General features: G+C 50.9%; 1 protein-coding gene across 6 annotated transcripts in view; it reads right to left on the reverse strand.

The window, feature by feature from the left end:
- The window catches only part of ANKRD11 (ankyrin repeat domain containing 11), a 119584-nt gene that overhangs the window by 32114 nt on the left and 67525 nt on the right, over positions 1–19945 (reverse strand). Inside the window, exon 3 of one of the 6 annotated variants that reach the window (XM_070770463.1) lies at positions 17369–17439. The exons of the other annotated variants lie outside the window; for them this stretch is intronic. The gene's annotated coding sequence lies outside the window, so the exon portion shown is untranslated. The remainder of the gene's footprint in view (positions 1–17368; positions 17440–19945) is intronic. 6 annotated transcript variants of the gene reach the window in all.

The raw sequence follows: 19945 nt of genomic DNA on the forward strand, positions 1-19945 counted from the left end.
CACAGGACAGAGACCCAAAAACCTATGGCAATCAAGCTATGACGAAGAATACACATGGAGAAAAGACAGTCTCTTCAATAAGTGGTCCTGGGAAAAAAGGACAGCTATATGTAAAAGATTACAGATTAGAACATTTCCCTACACCATATACAAAAATAAATTAAAATGGACCTAAATGTAAGACCGCAAACCATACAACTCCTAGAAGAAAACATAGGCAGAGCTTTCTTTGACATAAGTCACAGAAATGTTTTTTTGGATCCATCTCTAAAGGCAAAAGAAATGAAAGCAAAGATAAACAAAGGGTATCTAAGTAAATTCTAAACTTTTGTACAACAAAAGAAATCATAAAAAGGACAACTTACTGAGTGGAAGAAAACACCTGCAGATGATATAACCAAAAGGGGTTAATATCCAAAAGATAGAAACATCAATCTCCTGGCAGTCCAGGGGTTAGGACTCCACACTTTCACTGCTAAGAACACAGGTTCAGTCCCTGGTCGAGGAATTAAGATCCCACAAGCCTCATACTATGGCCCTATGTGTGTGTATATATACAGATATATATGTATATTACATGTAAATATGTATACAACATATAAAGAATTTAGACACTGAAAACACTAAAAAAAAAATTCAGAAAACGGGCAAGAGACCTGAATAGACATTTTCCCAAAGAAGAGACACATATGACCAACAGGCACATGAGAAGATGCTTCACGCGGCTAATGATGAGAGAATGTAAGTGAGAACCACAGTGCGGCGCCACCGCACACTGTTCAGAATGGCCGTCATTAAAGCGTACAGATACCGAACGCTGGGGAGGACGTGGAGAAGAGAGCCCTCACGCACTGCTGGTGGGAATGCGGACTGGTGCGGCCACTGTGGAGAACAGTGTGAGGTTCCTTAAAAAACTAAAGACAGAACTATCATATGACCCAGCAACTCCACTCTGGAATATGTCTGGAAAAAACAAAAATACTAATTCACGATGATACACGCACCCCAGTGTGCACAGCAGCACTTGTCAGAATAGCCAAGACTCAGAGACAGCCTAAACGGCCATCTGCAGATGACTGGATAAAGATGTGATGCACATGCACGCATACACACACACACACAGACACGATGGACTAATAATCAGCCATAAAAAATGAAATTTTGCAGCAACACAGATGGATTTGGAGAGCATTACACAGAGCCAAGTAGGTCAGACAGGAAAGACACACCGCATGACACCACTTCTGCAGAATCTAAAACACACAACAGACTGGTGACTAGACTCACAGATGTCGAGGACAAACCAGCGGCCACCAGCAAGCAGATGTAAGGCAGAGGGGCAGGAGAGAGGTGTGGACCTAACAGAATCGAACTCCTGCATGTAACAGAAATGAGCTGCAAGGCTGCACTGCACAGCACAGGAATTACAGACGGCACCTTACAGTAGCCGTATTGGAGTCTGATCTATAGAAACACCGAATCACTGCCTTGTGGACCTGAAACGTACATAACATGGCAGATCAAGTATGCTTCAGTGAAGGAAAACAAAGCAGCGTGGTTCTGTGACTGCGCAGGAGGGTCTGTGCTGCAGACCCTGGGACCCAGCGACCTCACGGCGGCTCACCCAGGCCCCCAGCCGCCCCAGGTTGCCACATGCAGACTGTGGGCAGCAAGACCCAAGTCAGCGGGCGGCTGGACGCTGCCTCTGCTGTGATCACTTTATCACAACATGGACATGCCCCGCTGCCCCCGATGACACCCTTGGGTAGACCTTTCATCAGTTTCTAAATTAAGACGTGACGGGAGCTTCACAGGAAACTCAACACTCTTCCAGCCAGTTGGTTCGAAAAAGCCTTAATTGTGACTTTGACGATGGGCTACCAGCCACGTGACCAGGCAGCCAAGCAGCTTGAGGACTCAGCACCGCCATCCTCAGGCGTAGGCAAGGCCCAGGGTCGAGATGAGGACACTGCCTCCACCAGCCTGGAGCAGCCTGCCTGAACACAAACACACACGAGCACACAACACACAACCTTACAGTCTGGGCCACCAGCCCCGTGTGAAAGTGCTAACACCTCCCCTGTCCTGGCACTTTCCCACAAGGCTCGGATAACAGCCATCACCACCGTGGGAACCAAGCCCCCAGGAGCCCCGAGGCACCCGGCCTACAAAAGGTGCCTTCTGAGGAAGAGGAGGGGCCTCCTGCCCAGAGCTGGGGCCTCCGGGGGCCCTCCCACTCTGCCCGGCCCTCAACACCTCCCTGTGCCCCCAGGCTGGCCTATGCTGCTGGACAAACCGAAGGACAGCTGACAGAAGAATTCTGTACAAGCCTAACATTTTGGACATAAAAGGACATCTCCCAGTCAGGAAACTAGGCAGAGGGATGGACACGGAGCAGAGTGCCAGGGCGGGAGGCGCTGCCCAGCCTCGCGTGGCCGGCACGTGGTGATCACAGGCCTCCCAGGGCAGAGCAGGGTGCCGTCTGGGCGAGCCCAGGAGGAGGACCCACTGCGTGCCCCCTCCTCCTCCAGGGGGCCCGGCGCCCATGCACAGGTGACCGAGCAGGGGTCTCTCCGGGGGTCTGGTCCTACAGCCCACGCGCCCCACGGTGCATTCCTGCAGCGTGTCCTCACTGAGGACATGTGTCGCCCAGTCCCCCACTCTTCTAGAAGTGCTTTTTAAAAAGGCCGTTCACGTCAGCCTGCTGGGCCATGTGCTCTGACAGTGCGCTCACCCCTAGTGGCCGGCCGCACTTCAGCTGGTTGTCTGCTAGGCCTGTGTGGACTTGAAAAATTTTAGGGAGAAGACTGCAGGTTGGCCTCTGAGCAGGCCTGGGAGGGTGCCTTGCTTTTTGGTAGCCTCTTTCTACAAAACACTTTCTGTTTTAGGAAGCAGAGTGTACGTGGACACAGTGTTTCCAGCACAGGTAGGTCCAGGCTGCTGTGAGTCTTGGCAGCAGCGTCCCCTCTGACAGATGGCTGGGCCAGGGTGGCCTTGGCCCCGGGAAAACCTCAGCAGCACGTGACAGGGGCAGCAGCCTCGGCAGTGCCCGGCTTGGACAGGTGGACATGCAGGGCTGCAGGCGTGTCATTGTGGGGCCCAGCGGAGGACGCATCTGGGGAGTGCTCACGCCTGTCCTGTGACACCGTGAGAAATGGTGATGCTGCTGCACCAGGAGGCACTCACAGCTGCATTTCGTGTGTCTCACGGCAGAGGAGCCTTGGAGACGGGTTCACTAGGTCTGGGCTCCCACCGCAGGCTGAGAACAAAGGCAGGAGGAGGAAGCTTCTTGGCAGGTTTTTCCATGTCACTGGACAGATGTGAGCACCACCTTGCGTTGGACGGTGCCCCCAGACGCGTCCTTCGCTGGGCCCCATGATGACACCCCTGTGCCCTGAACGTCCACTTGTCCAAGCCGGGAAAGGCTGCTGCCCCCGTCACGTGCTGCTGAGGTTTTCCTGGGACCAAGGCCACCCTGGCCCAGCCATCTGTCAGAGGGGACACTACTGCCAGACTCATTGCAGCCGAGAAGGGGCCTGTCTGTGGTGGAAACATTGTCCACATACGCTCTGCTTCCTAAAACAGAAAGCTTTTTGTAGAAATAGAAAAAGGCTACCAAGAAAACAATCATCTCTACTTTCCTTACATTTAAATAAATGGCTGGTTATTTCCCTCTTTTAATAGCAAGGTTTGCCAGGGGGATGCATGGAACAAAACAAGCCTAATGAGTTAACAAATAAGTCATCCAGAAATAAACCCATAATGAAGCCACCTCTTTTGCCCCAAAAGTCACCATCAGTCAGCCTTGGGGATGAGGGACCAGGGAGGGATGCAGAGTCCTCAGCTCCCGACGTGTCACTGTGGAACTTGAGCAAGGAGACACTGGCTGACCTCTCAGAGCAACTGCACTGGCCGAGACCTTCTAAACACAGGTCTAGCACCACAGACAGGAGCTGTAAGCGCACACCCCAGCCTCAAGCCCTGCTCGTAGTGACCCTGTGCCTTTGTGACACTGGCGGTGTGGCCTCTGCCTCCCCTGAGGGCCCTTCCTGGGCACTGGCACCGCTCACTCGGAGCAGGACACGTGTTGACCGTGGCAGACGCTCGCCCAGACTCACCTCCTCCCTGGAAAGCCAGTCCTGGGTGGGGCAGCGGAGCTCACAGAGAAACAGTGATTGTTCCTTAGTGAGAAGGCACTGAGAATACAGGGGAAACGCATCAGCCCAAACACCCCACTTCCTGTGGGAGGGGTCCTCGTGCATGACAGCCGGAAACTGCAAACAAAGCGTGTCCACGACTCAGTGAGCGGCTGGGAGCACCCGGCACATGGAGCACCCACAGTGGTCCCTGCAGGTCACGAAGAGCTCCTCGATGGGCTGAGTCCCAGGTGAGCACACTGACACCGCACACCTAAAACCTGTGTGTTTACAAGAGAAAAACTCCACGTTCCCCTCTGGGAGACACTGCAAGGGGCTGAATGGCAGATCCCAAAGGTCCCTCCACGCGGCACTTGTGAGCACGACCTGACCAGGCAAGAGGGAACCAAGTGAGGGTCTCGAGGTGCTCTGAGCAGACCCTTGCCCCAGCGCAGGCATCCTGGTGAGAGAAAGGGGATGGCGCTGTGGCCACAAGCCCAGGAAACCGGGGGTGGCGGGGGCCTCTGCCGGGCCTGGCGAGGGGTGTCCCATCAGCACCCCCACTCCCGAATCTGGCCTTCAGAACTGAGGACGCACTTGTGCCGTGCCTGCTGCCGTTACCGTGCCTAGGGACAAACACAACATCTATGCAACAGCAACTGGCCGCTCACTCCCCAAGCTTCTCCCCCTGTCCTGTGCACCATGGCCCCTCAGACCCCTGGCTTCAGGGTCACCTCCACCTGAGGAAGGCCCCAGGCCTGGCTCTCTGGCTGCTCCCCTTGCCTGGGGAAAGGGACTCTGAGCGTGGCTAGTCCGAGCCAGGGAGTGGTTATCACAGAACCTGGGGTTTGTTTACAGCAGATTAACAACATTCTCAGTTTAGCCCAAAGCAAGTGGCTGGTCATTTGAAAAGACCCTGATGCCGGTAAAGATTGAAGGTAGGAAGAGAAGGGGACGACAGAGGATGAGATGATTGGATGGCATCACCGATACAATGGACGAGTTTGAGTAAACTCGGGGAGCTGGTGATGGACAGGGAAGCCTGGTGTGCTGCAGTCCACGGGGTCGCAAAGAGTCGGACACAACTAAGCAACTGAATTGAACTGAAGAGGCTGGTGGGCACATACTGCTCCCTCCCTGGAGAAAAGGGACAGCTGGAAGGGGACCCAGCAAGGACTTCTGACAGCCCTCCCATTGCCAGGGCAGGCTTTCCTCCCCGCCAGACCCTCCTTGGAGTCACCAGCATGTCAATACCTGCAAATAGTGGTCCTAGTACCTCTTAGGTGGCAAAGCCTGAGGTATTTCCCCTGGCCCTATAAGAAAAAGAGGGCCAATCCTGTGCCAGCTCTGACAGACACGCTGAAGGGCAGGTTGCAGCTGCTCTGAGGTCTGAGACGGAAAGGCAGAGGCCGCTGGGTGAGAAAGCAGCAGTTATAAGACAGTAGGATCTCGTTTTTGCTAAAATGCAACAGGTAATAATAGTAGGATCTCGTTTTTGCTAAAATGCAACAGGTAATAATAAAATATAATTAATCCACAAAGCAAGAATTCAGAAAAGCGAATAACACTGGGATCCCAGCGGGAATGTGTTTCTGGTCTTATTTGTATTTTATAATCCCCCACTATGCACATACAGTGCCTCTGTCATCCAGTTGACAAAATCAAGCTGATGGAACTGCAAAGTGCCTCCACAAACCTCATGTAAGATTCTGTGTTTCACTAATCATTTTACCTACATAATATGGAGAAACTCTACAAGTCTGGCCCTAGGACAGTTATTTCACAGGCACTGTGGGAATGAGTGTCCCAAGTGAGCAAGTGAGAAGCTCTGGGAGTCCAGAGTAGAACCATGTCCCACCCAGAAACCCCTCCAGGCGAGGAAGCTGGAGGCTTTCAGGGGACTCTGCCTGTCACAGGTCCCATTCAGGTAGGACAGGGACACGAGGTGAGGTCTAGGCACTGCACTAAGAGCTGGAGCTGGGTCATGAGGGGACCTGGGGGCTCCCCTGGACACAAGCCAAGGCTTGGTTCACACCGCACCACCTGCCAGTTAAAAACAAAACAGAGGTACCTCCCTGGTGGTCCGCACCTCCGCGCTCCCTACGCAGGAGGCTGGGGTTCAGTCCCCAGTCAGGGAACCGGATCCTGCATGCTGCAACCAAGACTTCCCTCAAGGTGCAACTAAGACCTGGTGCAACCAAAAGGAAGGAATAAATAAATACTAAAAAAACACAAGAACAATCACAAAAAAACTAAGAAACTTTAATTAAAAAAATTACAGGCTGGGCGAGCCCATCAACAGCAGCAACTGAGGTCAATTCTGCATCCTCAAAGCCCACAGCACCACTGTCTGACGCACATGTTCAGTGTTGAGGTTTAGTTCTTTCCCAAACCATTCCAGGAATCTGGAGGGCCGTGAACGTGCTTAAATTGGGTTGGTTCCTTTCGTGATCTCCTCACAGGAAGGATTTTCTATCCTTGTCATCTTACAACAAAGTAACAACGCAGAAGCAAACAGAAAAGCATGAGGCGCGATTAAAGGAGCGCTGACGTGTCCATCTCTGTTCATTTTGCCATATTTGGTCTGGAATGTATTATATAAAATAATACATGCGTAGCTGCAGCCCCGATGAATCCTGCTGTCTCCTCCTCTCTTCTCTGAAGATTTTGGATTCTGAGGCTAATCCTCACCATGCATGTCTTCACACTCGTGTTAATGCTGCACTGTCAGCCTCTACACATGACGTGGTATTCTTACAGGAGACATGTTGCGCAGATCCTCATACACCTTTGCCCTCCAGAATGCTTTAGGGATTCATCGAGGCCTCTGTTAAATGTAGTTCCGCTTTATTTTGACTGCAGTGTGGTGTTTACCTTCTCTTGTTGACTGGCATTTGTGTTGCTCCAACTCTGGCAATACAGACAGTGCTACAGTGAGCAGCCGCCTACACTTCTGTATGCGTATACCTGAAAGTTTAAGGCTTAGCACTAGAAATCAAAGTACAAGAAACTAAATCCTGGTAAAAACCTGATGCAGGACTTACCTGGTGGCTCAGTGGTAAAGAATTTGCCTGCCAATGCAGGAGACACAGGTTCGATCCCTGATCCAGGAAGACCCCACATGGTGCCTGGTAGTTACCAAACTAAGCCCGTGTGCCACAACCACTGAGCCTGTGCTCTAGAGCCCGGGAGCCGCAACTGCTGAAGCCCGCATGCCCCAGAGCCTGTGCTCCACAACGTAAGAAGTCACTGCCATGAGCGGCCTGAGCACTGCAACTTCCCCCGCTCATCACAACTAAAGAAAAGCCTGTGCAGCAACCAAGACCCAGCACAGTTAATAAATAGTTTTTAAAAACCTGATGCAGCTTCACACTGGCACAGTCATTCACACCACTCTCTGTCACTTCTGGTGGTGGCATATGTCTTCAGTTGTAAAACTATTAAGAGAGCTTGACTGAGAAAGGGGAAAAGAAATTCTGCGTGTAAGAGAGTCTTCTGTGGAGTAAGACCAGGTTCTACCCAAAGGCACTAATCAGGAACTTTCATCTAAACAGAGACTGAATTCGAAGCTCTGAGACCAAGTTCAGGGGCAGCAGAGGTGATAGCACAAGGGTCAGGGGAGCCCTGAGGCCCCAGAAACTCTGAAGTGTGAGAGGATCCATTCACAGCTTTGCCCCAATCCTCAGAGGGTTCAGGACCCAAACACGGTTGATGTTTCCTGTTCCTGAAAGTGCAGTGGCAGGTGAACAGAAGGCCCCGAATGACACACAAGTAATACTTGACTGTGCAAACAGCCTTCAGAGAGGCGGACTGGAGGAGCAGCACTGAAATATACACGACTTCAAACTCCTTTAACCCAGGGAAAAACCTGTAAATCATAACCCAGGTCATGACTAAAGTTGCTTATATGCAATATTTTTAAATGTTTAAATGGATATTTCCACTGACAAACACATGAAGCCCAAGTCACTTGTGTGTTTCTAACGAAGTCGGCTGAAAACCACCACAGAGGCAACATGGGTCCCCTTCGCTCCATGGGAAACGCATCACAGGATTTTTTTTTAAGTTACCAGGGAAAGCAGTCGAGCCATCAAGCTACAAGGGGGCAGCCTGTAGACCTCTTAGTGAACAGACCCCGCCAGGCAGCCCCTCCCAGCAGGACTGTGTGGGCGGTGAGAGGAGGCTCATCACCTTGGCAACAGCTCTGAACATATGTGCGGTGACACCAGATGATTCCTGAAAGCTGTAAATAGAGGGTAATGTCACAAAAATTCCAGATTAAAGGAATTCCAGATTAAAGGAGCACCCATCCCCTCTCCTTATTACCCTGCCCACTGCTTAAATCCCACTGGTACCAGTGAAAGCAATTCCATGTATGCAAACGTGCTTCCAATCCCCAAACACTGCAAAATTATATACCTGCAGAAGCAAAATAAAGCCCCTGGATGAACCATCTTTGTGCAAACTCGTGTACGGACATGAAGGGGCCATGAGATGGCAGCCTTGTGGCACAGGGCATTGAGCCACCTCAGAGGCGTCCAGTCCTCCTTCCCACACATCATCACCTGAGCCTCCCCAGGCCCATGGGTCCAAGGTTCCGAGGACTGGCTCCGCACCGGGCTTCACAGGCAACTGGGAAGTCCCAGAAGAGGGGGGGGCGGGGGGGCAGCCGCAACCTGAGGAAGGGCCCAGGCCAGACCATCTAAGGTTCGAGCCTCAGAACCCAGTTCCAACTTTGTTTGGAAAACAGAGGCCATTTCATCTTTGGAGAGTTTGAGACCTTGGAGCCAAACCATTCAGTCCAGGATAAACCAGTGGTATAAACAGGGGAGCTCCTGACAGCCTTGCAGAGAGATGCCCAACATGAACCAAACAGCACAGAAGGGAAGCAGGCGTGCCCTGGCGTAACTCCAGCACCGTCTCCTTGGATCGGAAGCGTCTGCCCTGTCCCCTTTGGTCTTCCAGTCTGCGATGTGGTGAAGAGAAACACACTTTTCTCCTATCTTCTTCCTACCATATTTTTAAGCCACTGTACAGAAAACAAGGCAAATAAACCCCTGGATCATGAGCTCACATTATTAAGAGAAAAAAACAAACTTGATACTTCATGTTGCAAAAATCTATTTATGGGCCCTACAGATACACTTCTCAGTATAGTCATCATTAGAATCAAATACTAAATATTCCAGGAAAGAAAAAATTGTATGGTAAAATGGAGTTGCTAAAAATGTTCTGAGAAATTGTTTTTATAGAATAACCAAACTTTCATTTCTTCAGTGTCTTCTTCAGTAATTCCTCCACATGGCGAAGGGGTGGAAGACAGAGAAGAGGTGCGGACAGGGGCCTGGGCAGGTCCTGGACTCAGGAGGACCTCTAGTCACGACCACTCACAAACCTAACTTCCTGAACAGACATACAAATCAACAGCTAAAAACTCCAGGGCTTTGTTTTAAAGATTCAGCTATTTAAACTGCATCTGTGGCAAATTCTTTCAAAGTGTGTATCTCTGAATACACGTGTGTGATCTTCTGTGTAAGTCACAGCACACAGGTGTTCCCACGCACGAGGCTGGCGCGGGGCGGGGGGGTGCGGTGCAGCAGGCAAGCCCCATGTCTCCTGTCAGCAGCTGCTCCAGAGAGAGGACCTGGTCCCGAGTCCACTCCAGGGAGGAAACACACGTGCGCGAGGCTGCGTCCAGCACCAGGTTCACTGCCAGCACTCACTGCTCCTGCTTCCTGGTGTTCACACGAGTGCCTTGGGCCCTGAGAGAGAATCCCAGGACCATGGAAGGCTCCCTCCCCTGTTCTGGCTCCAAACCGGATGGAGTAGAGGGAGTGAAGGCCTGCATGACAGGCTGCTTCAGGCCAGGGCTTCAGGAAGTCGGGCCCCTCACCGCCTGCGGGGTGGCTGTGGCCATGGCACACACTTGATGCTCACGGGCTGAAGTCGTGAGCAAGCCATTCAACCCGCCACTCCGTCTCCCTGTCTATAAATGAGGACAAGCATCACTGCCCTGTGGGGCCACACGGACCCAGGCAAGTGCCCGGGACCCAAAGCGACTATCAACGACAACAACAACAGCGCCCACTCCTCAGGGAGTGTGTGGGGCTTGACGATCCATTTCAATTGCATTTGCACGGAGCTGAACTCGCAAGTGTTATTTTATTTACAGCCCCTGACAAGTCTCAACTGAACAGATGGTACTGTCTGGGCTCAGGTAATCACAGGGGTACTGACCAGGCCTCTGTGCAGGGAGGGCATCCAAGGACCAGTTCTAAGGACCACGGCCACTGGGTCAGCAGCTCCAAGTGAACCAACCAACAGACTTGAGAGGATAAAATAATTCCATCTTCCAAAATTATGCTGAATCAAGGAATCTTGGGGACAAATGCAGGCGCTCCTCTGCAGCCTGGAGAAGGCATCTGGGAGTAGGAGAACCAGGGGCGAGAGCAAGGTTCGCATCGCAGGCAGGCAGAAGCCCAGCTGAGGCCTGCACAGGTCAGGGCTGGCTCTCCCCTGTCTTTACCTTCAGGAAACACTGCAGTGCACTTCTCTGGTTTCATTATGAAGCTTCAGTAAAGATCATTCGGAAGAAGTGAAAGTTGCAGGTGAAAATATATAAACACACACACAGGACAGGAAACGAGGAGATGAGAACTGTGAGGAAAGGCGAGAGGGTCAAAGAGTCAGGGGGTCGTTTCCCTACATCTCACACTGAACTTCTTCAAAGCCATACAAGTTTCAAAATCTTCAAAAGCCGTGCAGCCACCAGGAAACCAAGAGAAAGGCTGGTTTGTCACACATCACTGACTTCCAAGGTGACCACGAAAATGTATAATTCCCAAACTTGTAGAGAAAAAAACTAAAAAGGCAAAATAGGAAAGAAAAAAGAAACAGAAGTCAAGTGTGACAGTGTGACAGAACTAAACATTTATTAAGTACCAAAGTGAGAGGACTAGGAAACACAGCTGAAGACGAAGTACGTCAGACTAGAACGGAAAATGTATCTGCCCAGCTCAGGATAAGCAAGGCACGGCGAGAACGTAACAACCCAGAAAGACTGAGAGGACAGGAAAGACACCCGGGTTAAACAGCAAGCAGAGAGCCCTGGACACAACCAGGGGGGAAGCAGCCACCCCTGCAGAGCAGAGGCTCCCTTCAGGAGACGGGAGGACGCCCTGGAGTCAAAAGCAAACCCTGATACAACGACAGAACAGATGCTCCAGCACCCTGCAAGGGCTGACGGGCCATGGACATTAGCCCAGCAAACATCAGAACACAGGAGACTGGAACACAGTAGCCAGTCTGACCCAGTGAGCACACACGACACCCCAGCCAGTCATCACGCCAACGCCCTTGCTCTTCAAGGACATGGGACAAGCAGTCACACAGACTGTCCACACGAGGCCCACAGAGCAAGTCTAACAAACCTGAAAGCACCGACCTCTTAACACTGGAGTGCAGTGCGGTGGGGGAGACCACAGGCACCTTAAGTCTGAGAACCAAGAACAAGGGTCAGAGAGATAGGAAACTACACTGGGAATTAAGTCTTTAAAACCGGGGATGACAAAATGCTACACAGTTAACTGGGAGACACCGGTAACAGTGATTCTTAGAGGAAAAAGTGTTTACTTCCAAAAAATATCTCAATAAAGAGGCGTTTCAAATCAGAATATATCTAACAGCTTAGAAGAAACGTGATGAAGTTAGTAACACAAAACCAATAAAAAGCAGACATGTAACAGAGCCTAAACAGTCAAAAGTGGACTTTCATTTTAATGACCCATAAAACAGGCAAGCTGAAAGGCACAGCCAAGGCACTAGTGCAGACGGGCAGAGGCAGAGGAGGGCTTGGTGGGCAGGGCGGGAACTGCGTCAGGGAAAGGCCGGGGGTGAGGCCCCGCACCCCGGAGGCCTCTCCACGGCCCTGCAGTAGGCCAGACAAAGCTCGCCGACACACACCAACAGTCACCGACTGTAAAACAGGACTGTAAAATTAATAAATACGTATCACATACTCATCAGCCAGGGTTCCATCAGAAACACAGATATGCATATTAAGAGGTTTATTGCAAGGAATCAGCTCCCAGGGCGTGAGTGCAGCCCTGAGTAGGAGCCTTCCCCCAGATGCAATCAGGCCACTCCTTCACCCCAGCCGCTGACCACTGACCACAGAGCTGTCCACACAGCTGCCAACATTCCAGAGCAGTACCGGGACCAGTGCAGGAACACCTGGGCCCTGCAGCCTCACACACACAATACATGCATTGTTGTTGTTTGCTGTTGTTCAGTCGCTCAGTTGTGTTCAACTCTTTGCGACCCCATGGACTGCAGCACACCAGGCTTCCCCGTCCTTCACCATCTCCCAGAGTTTTGCTCAAACTCATGTCCATTGAATCACTGATGCCATTCAACCATCTCATCCTCTGTCATCCCCTTCTTCTCCTGCCTTCAATCTTTCCCAGCATCAGGGTCTTTTCTGATGAGTCAGCTCTTTGCATCAGGTGGCCCAAGTATTGGAGCTTACTGGTTTGATCTCCTTGCAGTCCAAGGGACTCTCAAGAGTTTTCTACAGCACCACAGTTCAAAAGCATCAATTCCTCAGCACTCAGCCTTCTTTATAGTCCAACTCTCACATCCATACATGACCACTGGAAAAACCATAGCTTTGACTAGACAGACCTTGGTCAGCAAAGTGATATCTCTGCTTTTTAATATGCTGTCTAGGTTTCTCATAGCTTTTCTTTCAAGGAGCAAGCGTTTTTTAATTTCATGGCTGCAGTCACCATCTGCAGTGATTTTGGAGCCCAAGAAAATAAAGTCTGTCACTGTTTCCATTGTTTCCCCATCTATTTGCCATGAAGTGATGGGACCGGATGCCATGATCTTCGTTTTTTGAATGTTGAGTTTTAAGCCAGCTTTTTCACTCTCCTCTTTCACCTTCATCAAGAGGTTCTTTAGTTCCTCTTAGTTTTTTGCCATAAGGGTGGTGTCATCTGCATTATCTGAGGTTATTGATATTTCTCCCAGCAATCTTGATTCCAGCTTGTGCTTCATCCAGCCTGGCATTTCTCATGATATACTATGCATATGCTAAATAAGCAGGATGACAATATACAGCCTTGATGTACTCCTTTCCCAATTTTGAACCAGTCTATTGCTCCATGTCCAGTATTAACTGTTACTTCTTGACCTGCATACAGGTTTTGCAGGAAGCAGATAAGATGGTCTGGTCTTCCCATCTCTGTAGGAGTTTTCCACAGATTGTTGGGAACCACATAGTCAAAGGCTTTAGTGTAGTCAATGAAGCAAAAGGAGATGTTTTTCTGGAATTCTGTTGCTTTTTCTATGATCCAACGGATGTTGGCAATTTGATCTCTGGTTCCTCTGCCTTTTCTAAATCCAGCTTGAACATCTCAAAGTTCTCAGTTCATGTACTGTTGAAGCCTAGTTTGAAGAATTTTGAGCATTACTTTGCTAGCATGTGAGATGAGTGCAATTGTGGGGTAGCTGGAACATTCTTTGGCATTGCCTTTCTTTGGGACTGGAATGAAAACTGACCTTTTCCAGTCCTGTGGCCACTGCTGAGTTTTCCAAATTTGCTGGCATATTGTGTGCAGCCCTTTTACAGCATCATCTTTTCAGATTTGAAACAGCTCAGCTGGATTTCCAGCACCTCCACTAGCTTTGTTTATAGTGATGCTTCCTAAGGCCCACTTGACTGCGCACTCCAAGAGGTCTGTCTCTAGGTGAGTGATCACACCATCACTAATTTAAGATCTTTTTTGTACAGTTCTTCTGTGTATTCTTGCCACCTCTTCTTAATCTCTTCTACTTCTATTAGGTCCACACCTTTTCTGTCCTTTATTGTGCCCATCTCTGCATGTATGCACACGTGTAAACACACACACGCATGCACACACACACAAGATCTCTTCTCCATATGATGAATATATGGTATTTTATGCAAAAAAGTTCCTTATTACTATTTCCTAATTTTCCGCAATGCAGAGTATTGCTTCAGCAATAAGGTTATTTTTATTTTTAAGAAGAGAACAAAAGAGGTGCCCCCAGCAGCCCACTTTCACCTGGTGTCAGGGGAGGCTCAGCCAAGCTACTCACAGGTAAGCGCGCCGAGCCACGGCAGGGCCCCAGCTGCTCAGCACACCAAGGCGGCCTTTGGAACTTGGCATGAAGGGGTACGGGGTTTTGTCACTTTCTTTTCTTTGCATCTTTCGAGATGATCTCCCAGTTTTTCTTTTTTAGGTGTCAGTCTGGCATGTTACAGTGATTGACTTTTGAATGTTAAATCCAATATGAGCTGCTGAGAGAAATCCTGCCTGCATCACTATCCTTTTAAATCGCTAATCTACTTTGCTTCAAAGTCAGGGTCTTCACAGCCACATTCATGTGGGAACTGGCTTGTGGCTTTTCAGCATGACCTTCTCTGATTACAGAACCCACGTAACCCTGCCTCAAGGACAGAGGGGAAGCCTGTGTATGACGGATGCTCCCCACTCTTTAAGGGATGGTAGAAATCACCAGTGAGGACACCAGGGACTGAAGGCTTCTTTGTGTCAAGATTTTAATTAAAAATTCAATTTCTTTAATAGACACAGGGTTTCTCAGGCGATCCATTTCTTCTTCAGTGAGCTTAGGTAATTTGTGTCTTTTAAGGAATTTGTCCATCTTATCTAAGATGCCAAATTTATTGGCATAAAGGTGTTCATATGCCAGTTGAACTGTTGTTTCCAGAACAACACTGCAGATTGAAGTGTCAGTTCTGTGAAAAAGGTACAGTGTAATTTTGGGGATTCCCCCCAAAGGACATGGCGGTGCAGTAGTTAAGACTCCGCACTCCCGACACAGGGCCCAGGCCCCACCCCTGGTCAGGACACTAGATCCCACATGCTGCAAATGAAGATCCTGTACGCCACAACCAAGACCCAGTACAGCCAAATAATTTTTTTTTTTTTTTTAAAAGGACATCACACATCATAGATGTCAACAGAAGCCAGGCTGTTGCCTGCAAGGGCTGATCCCAGGCCCTTCAGCCATCCAAGGCCCAGGACCAGCTATTGGCAGGGGTGGCTCCTGAACCCATGGTGCGCTGTGGGGAGAATGTAAGACGCCACAGCCACTGGGAGGGTCCACAAAAAGCCCAGCTCCTAATTACCACGCGACCCCGCAAGTCCACTCCTGAGCACATACCCTCCCCGCAAATGAGAGCAGGGTTCCAGAGAGTTATTTGCTCTTTCACATTCACAGGAGCGCTACTCATAAGAGTCAAAACATGGACACAACCCAAGTGTCCATCAACAAATGAATGGATGACAAAATGTGGTTTATCTATACAATAGAATATTCATCATTCAGCCTTAAAAAGGAAGGAAATCCTGCAATATGCTACCACACGGGATTTTGAGGAACAGAGAACATTGAGGACATTATGCTCAGTGAGGCAGCCAGTCACAGAAAGACAACTACTGTAAGATTCCACGGATATGAGGTCCTTGGAAGAGTCAAAGCCACAGAGAGACACAGTAGATGAAATGACAAAGGGCCGTTTTTAACTCGGGCATCATAGTCCCTCCCAGCCCGCCTCCTTCCCCGGCAGGATGGCCCTTCTCCCTGGACAAGGAGGAGCACAAACAGGTCCTCCCCAAGGCCACCCCTGCAAGGGAGCTGGGAAGGGGCTGCCCCCAGCTGCTCCTTCTGTGCTGGGACTGGGGTGGGGGCAGCGGGGGCGACAGAGCCAGGAGCAAGCTGGGTGCTCTGGGTGAGGGAAGGACCTTGGGGAGGGGCCGACGACACCCCGCCCTCCCCCAGCTCACCTCCTCTGCTCCATTCCTTTTGTGAAGAACACTGCGCTGAGAGCAGTGAGAAGCAGCAAGCCCTTTACAACGCGAGGCAGGCGTTAACTACTATGCTGACTGCCGACATCTGGTCCTTTTCCTTCTGTGAGGCCACACCCACTTCTCACAACCACAGCCCCCAGGCTCCTCCAGGGGTTCGCAGTCCTCACACGCCACCAGCACCAAGCACATCCACAACCTTGGGTCCCAAAGACCCCTCCATACCCCCACACACAGGAACACTCCCCACACACACCCTCACACCCCACATACTCCACACACACCCACCCCCTCACATAAACACAACACACACACATCCACACACACATCTTCACATAAACACAACACACACACACATCCACACACCCCCTCCACACACACACACCCTCACATAAACACACTCCACCCACATACCGCTGCTGGGTTTAATGAAGGAGAGACTGTGGGTCTTGCTGCAACTTCCAGCCCCACGTCACAGATCCCTGTGAACAGTGGGGCTGCAGCCTCTGGGCTCTTGTCCATGTCACAGGGGCTTCACACCCACATCCACTCCCACTCCCCATGTCTACACCTGTGCAGATCTGTGACAACACAGGCAGCAGTGTACATGTGCCTTGGTCTTGGGACCAGCTTTCCAGGCCAGGCTGGCACTGGGCCCCTGGGAGCAACCTGGGTGAGACCTTTCCCTCATGGCCCTCCCCATGGGCCTCACACAGAGGCTCTGCTTCAACCAAGCGGGTGTTCTGTTCAGAAAGGTCAGCAGCAGCTGGAGGTTCAGCTCTGCTGTGTGACCAGTGGGGGCCTGTGTGGACATTCTCTGAACTTCGTCTCTCAAAGCCAAGGGCAGCCAGGCCCAGAGGCTTCTGTGCTGGGGATAGGCCCCACACCCACTCACTCCACTCAGGTCTCAGAAGGTGATGCTCTGAAAGCCCAAAAGGTGAAGAAGAAAGAATGCCTTGAACACAGACAACCAGACCACCCAACACCTAGGCATCTTCTTGACGAATCACCACCATTACTACTGTGACACAGGGCACCGCCTGCAGCCAACTTAACAACCATCAAAAGTTCTAGACTTTCCATGTGTGTGCTGAGGGGCCAAGCAGAACAGAGAAGAATTAATTCACCAAGAGCTCTAGGTGGAGTGAAACACTTCAGGATAATTACTTAAAAAAAAATCAAATGTCAACAAGCAGCAAACGGGGATCTTGGTCTGCCCTGGAAACTGAACATGGGGTTAGGAGGGCGCTGGGCTGGAGCAACGTGGCCTGGACGCGGGCGGGCAGAGGCCAGCTGTGCCCAATGCCCAGTCTCAGCGGCTGCTGCGCAGTGCTGACCTAGGTCCCAGGGATGTGCGGTGCGCACCCTTGCACTTACAGAAGTGGGAACGGAGGCAGAGGGCAAACGAGGCATCAGCTCCATTCACGTCATTGTTTTCCTCGAAGATTCTTGTAAATAGAAAAACAAAAAATTTAGAAGGAAATGACCTGCTACAGACACTTGCCATTTCAGTTTCCTTATCGCGCAAAAATAAACACTTTCACCTTTATTTAACACTCCATTTTCTGCATCTCCAAACTACTCAATCCAGGTCCAAAGATAAATGGGTATATAAAAGCACCTCCTTTCTACTAAGCAATTTATTGTGAAGAGATGATTATTTCTGGCCACCAAGTACAGAACACCAATACGATTTTAACTCCTTTGCTCCCAGGTTGGCTAAGCCACAGGCTCCGCTAGGGCCCCTGGTGGCCACACCTGCGTTCTCAGGGGCCCCAGAGGGAGGTGCTCTGGCTGGTGGACAAAGCAACAACCCAGAGCACGCAGGCTCAAGGGCCAAGAGAAGACACACAGGCACCGCCAAGTGCACTTGCCAGTCTCCGCGTGAATGACCCACACGAGGCCTGGTGTCTAAAGGAGGGGAGAGGCTGAGTGGGTCTTGCCTGAAATGTAGCCCTGATAACAAATGTCATGCCAGGCATGGCCTCAACAGGTCCCAGGGCCCAACCCTGAGAGGAGAGCAAGTTACTGACCCACACAGCCGCACAGGCCTGGGTGACCAAGGGAGCGCTGCAGAAAGAAACCACAACACCCCTGGGCGGCCAGTCCGAACAGGCAGTGGCTCTCCTGTGGCCTGCCCCTCAATCGTACACCATCAACAAAGAGCCACACGGGACAAGCATTCCGTCCAAAAACCAGGTGCGGCAACCCCATGGGACAGCCCACTCTCAGCTCTCACAAGCAGGTGGACCTGCTCCTGCACAGAGGACCATGGGGCAGTCACACGGGGGCGTCAGTGCACAGCCCCGCCCGCCGCCCCTTCGCTGCAAACAAGTGCCAGTCGCAGTCGCCTCATCTCCTGGGTCTGCATTGGCAGCTGATTCCATGTGAAGCCGCCTCGGGACACGTCCAGAAGCAGCCTTTTGTGCAAAGGGGAAGCCACACCTGAATCAGACCTACGGAGCTGGACTGTCAAGCGCCCAACAGGGACGCCCTGCAGCACTGCCAGCAGGACCCGAGTGTGGCCCCAGTTCCAGAGCAGGGGCCCAGGGCCCGCCCTATAGCCCAGGCCCCTGTCCTGGCCAGACAGAACCCTGTCCACAGGCTCATCAGGACACATGAGCCACAGAACCAAACCTTCAGAATTCTCTTCGCAAGAAAGCAATGTCCCGTGACTACTCAGATCCTGCCTGGAGAGTATCTGTTGGTGGACATGTTTGTGTACACACACACAGACACACACCCTGAAGTTACTCACTTCACCATCCAGTGCCGGTGGACATCTTCAGCCCCAGGAATGGATGTCAAGCAGGGGGAAGACGGCTGGGCCTGGCTCACCCACAGTGCAGGCAGGCCAGCTCTCTGGGCCGTGGCCTCCCAGCACTCACTGTTCAGACCATGTCTGCTCTCCCCCTTAGACCACTGGGGACCCTTCAAGTCCAGGTGCCGTGTGGCCATACTGTGGAGGCCGGGAAGGCAGCAGGGGGCAGAGACCCCTGCTCAGACCCACCTCCTCCTTCCCCGGAGCCCAGAAAGCCAAGGTAGACGTGTCAGACCGTGCCCAGTGCAGGGGCCAAGGCAGAGCTGAAAGCAGTCATTACTGCAGCCTCCACTGCACCAGGCTCTCCAGAACTAGAGATCAACAGTTTGTCCCGGCCTTATAGCCTAACCCAAAAATACAAGTGCAGTCTTTAAAACACAAGGCCATTTATTTATTCAACTATGCTCTGTCAAATAACTTTTTTGTCTGGATTTTCAACTTTCATACCACTGTGAAAGATAACAATTATCTTATTGTTGTTCAGTTGCTAAGTCATGTCCAACCTTTTGCAACCCCACAGACCGCAGCACACCAGGTTTCCCTGTCCTTCACCATCTCCCAGAGCTTACTCAAACTCATGTCCACTGAGTCAGTGATGCCATCCAACCATCTCGTTCTCTGTCATCCCCTTCTCTTCTCACCTTCAATCTTCCCAGCAATCTTTTCCAGGGAGTCGGCTCTTTGCATCAGGTGGCCAAAGTAGTGGAGTTCAGCATCAGTCCTTCCAGTGAATATTCAGGGTTGATTTCCTTTAGGATTGACTGGTTTGATCTTCTGGCTGCCCAAGGGACTCTCAACAGTCTTATCCAGCACCAGTTCAAAAGCATCAATTCTTCGGTGCTCAGTCCAACTCTCACAACCATACACAACTATTGGAAAAACCACAGCTTTGACTAGATGGAGTTTTATCAGCAAAGTAATGTCTCTGCTTTTTAATACGCTGTCTAGGTTTGTCATAGTTTTTCTTCCAAGGACTCAGGCCCCCAACCCCTCACAACACAGTCCAGTTGCTGGGTTCAGGGCTTAAGACAATAAGAGAGGTGAGGAAGGGTCTGTCTTCATTGTAAAAAATTTGGATAATATTGATACACTACAAGAAAACTAAAGACAAATCCCCCACCTTCAAGTCTCCA

This window comes from Bos indicus, chromosome 18 (assembly GCF_029378745.1).
Source record: "Bos indicus isolate NIAB-ARS_2022 breed Sahiwal x Tharparkar chromosome 18, NIAB-ARS_B.indTharparkar_mat_pri_1.0, whole genome shotgun sequence".
NCBI lineage: Eukaryota > Metazoa > Chordata > Mammalia > Artiodactyla > Bovidae > Bos > Bos indicus.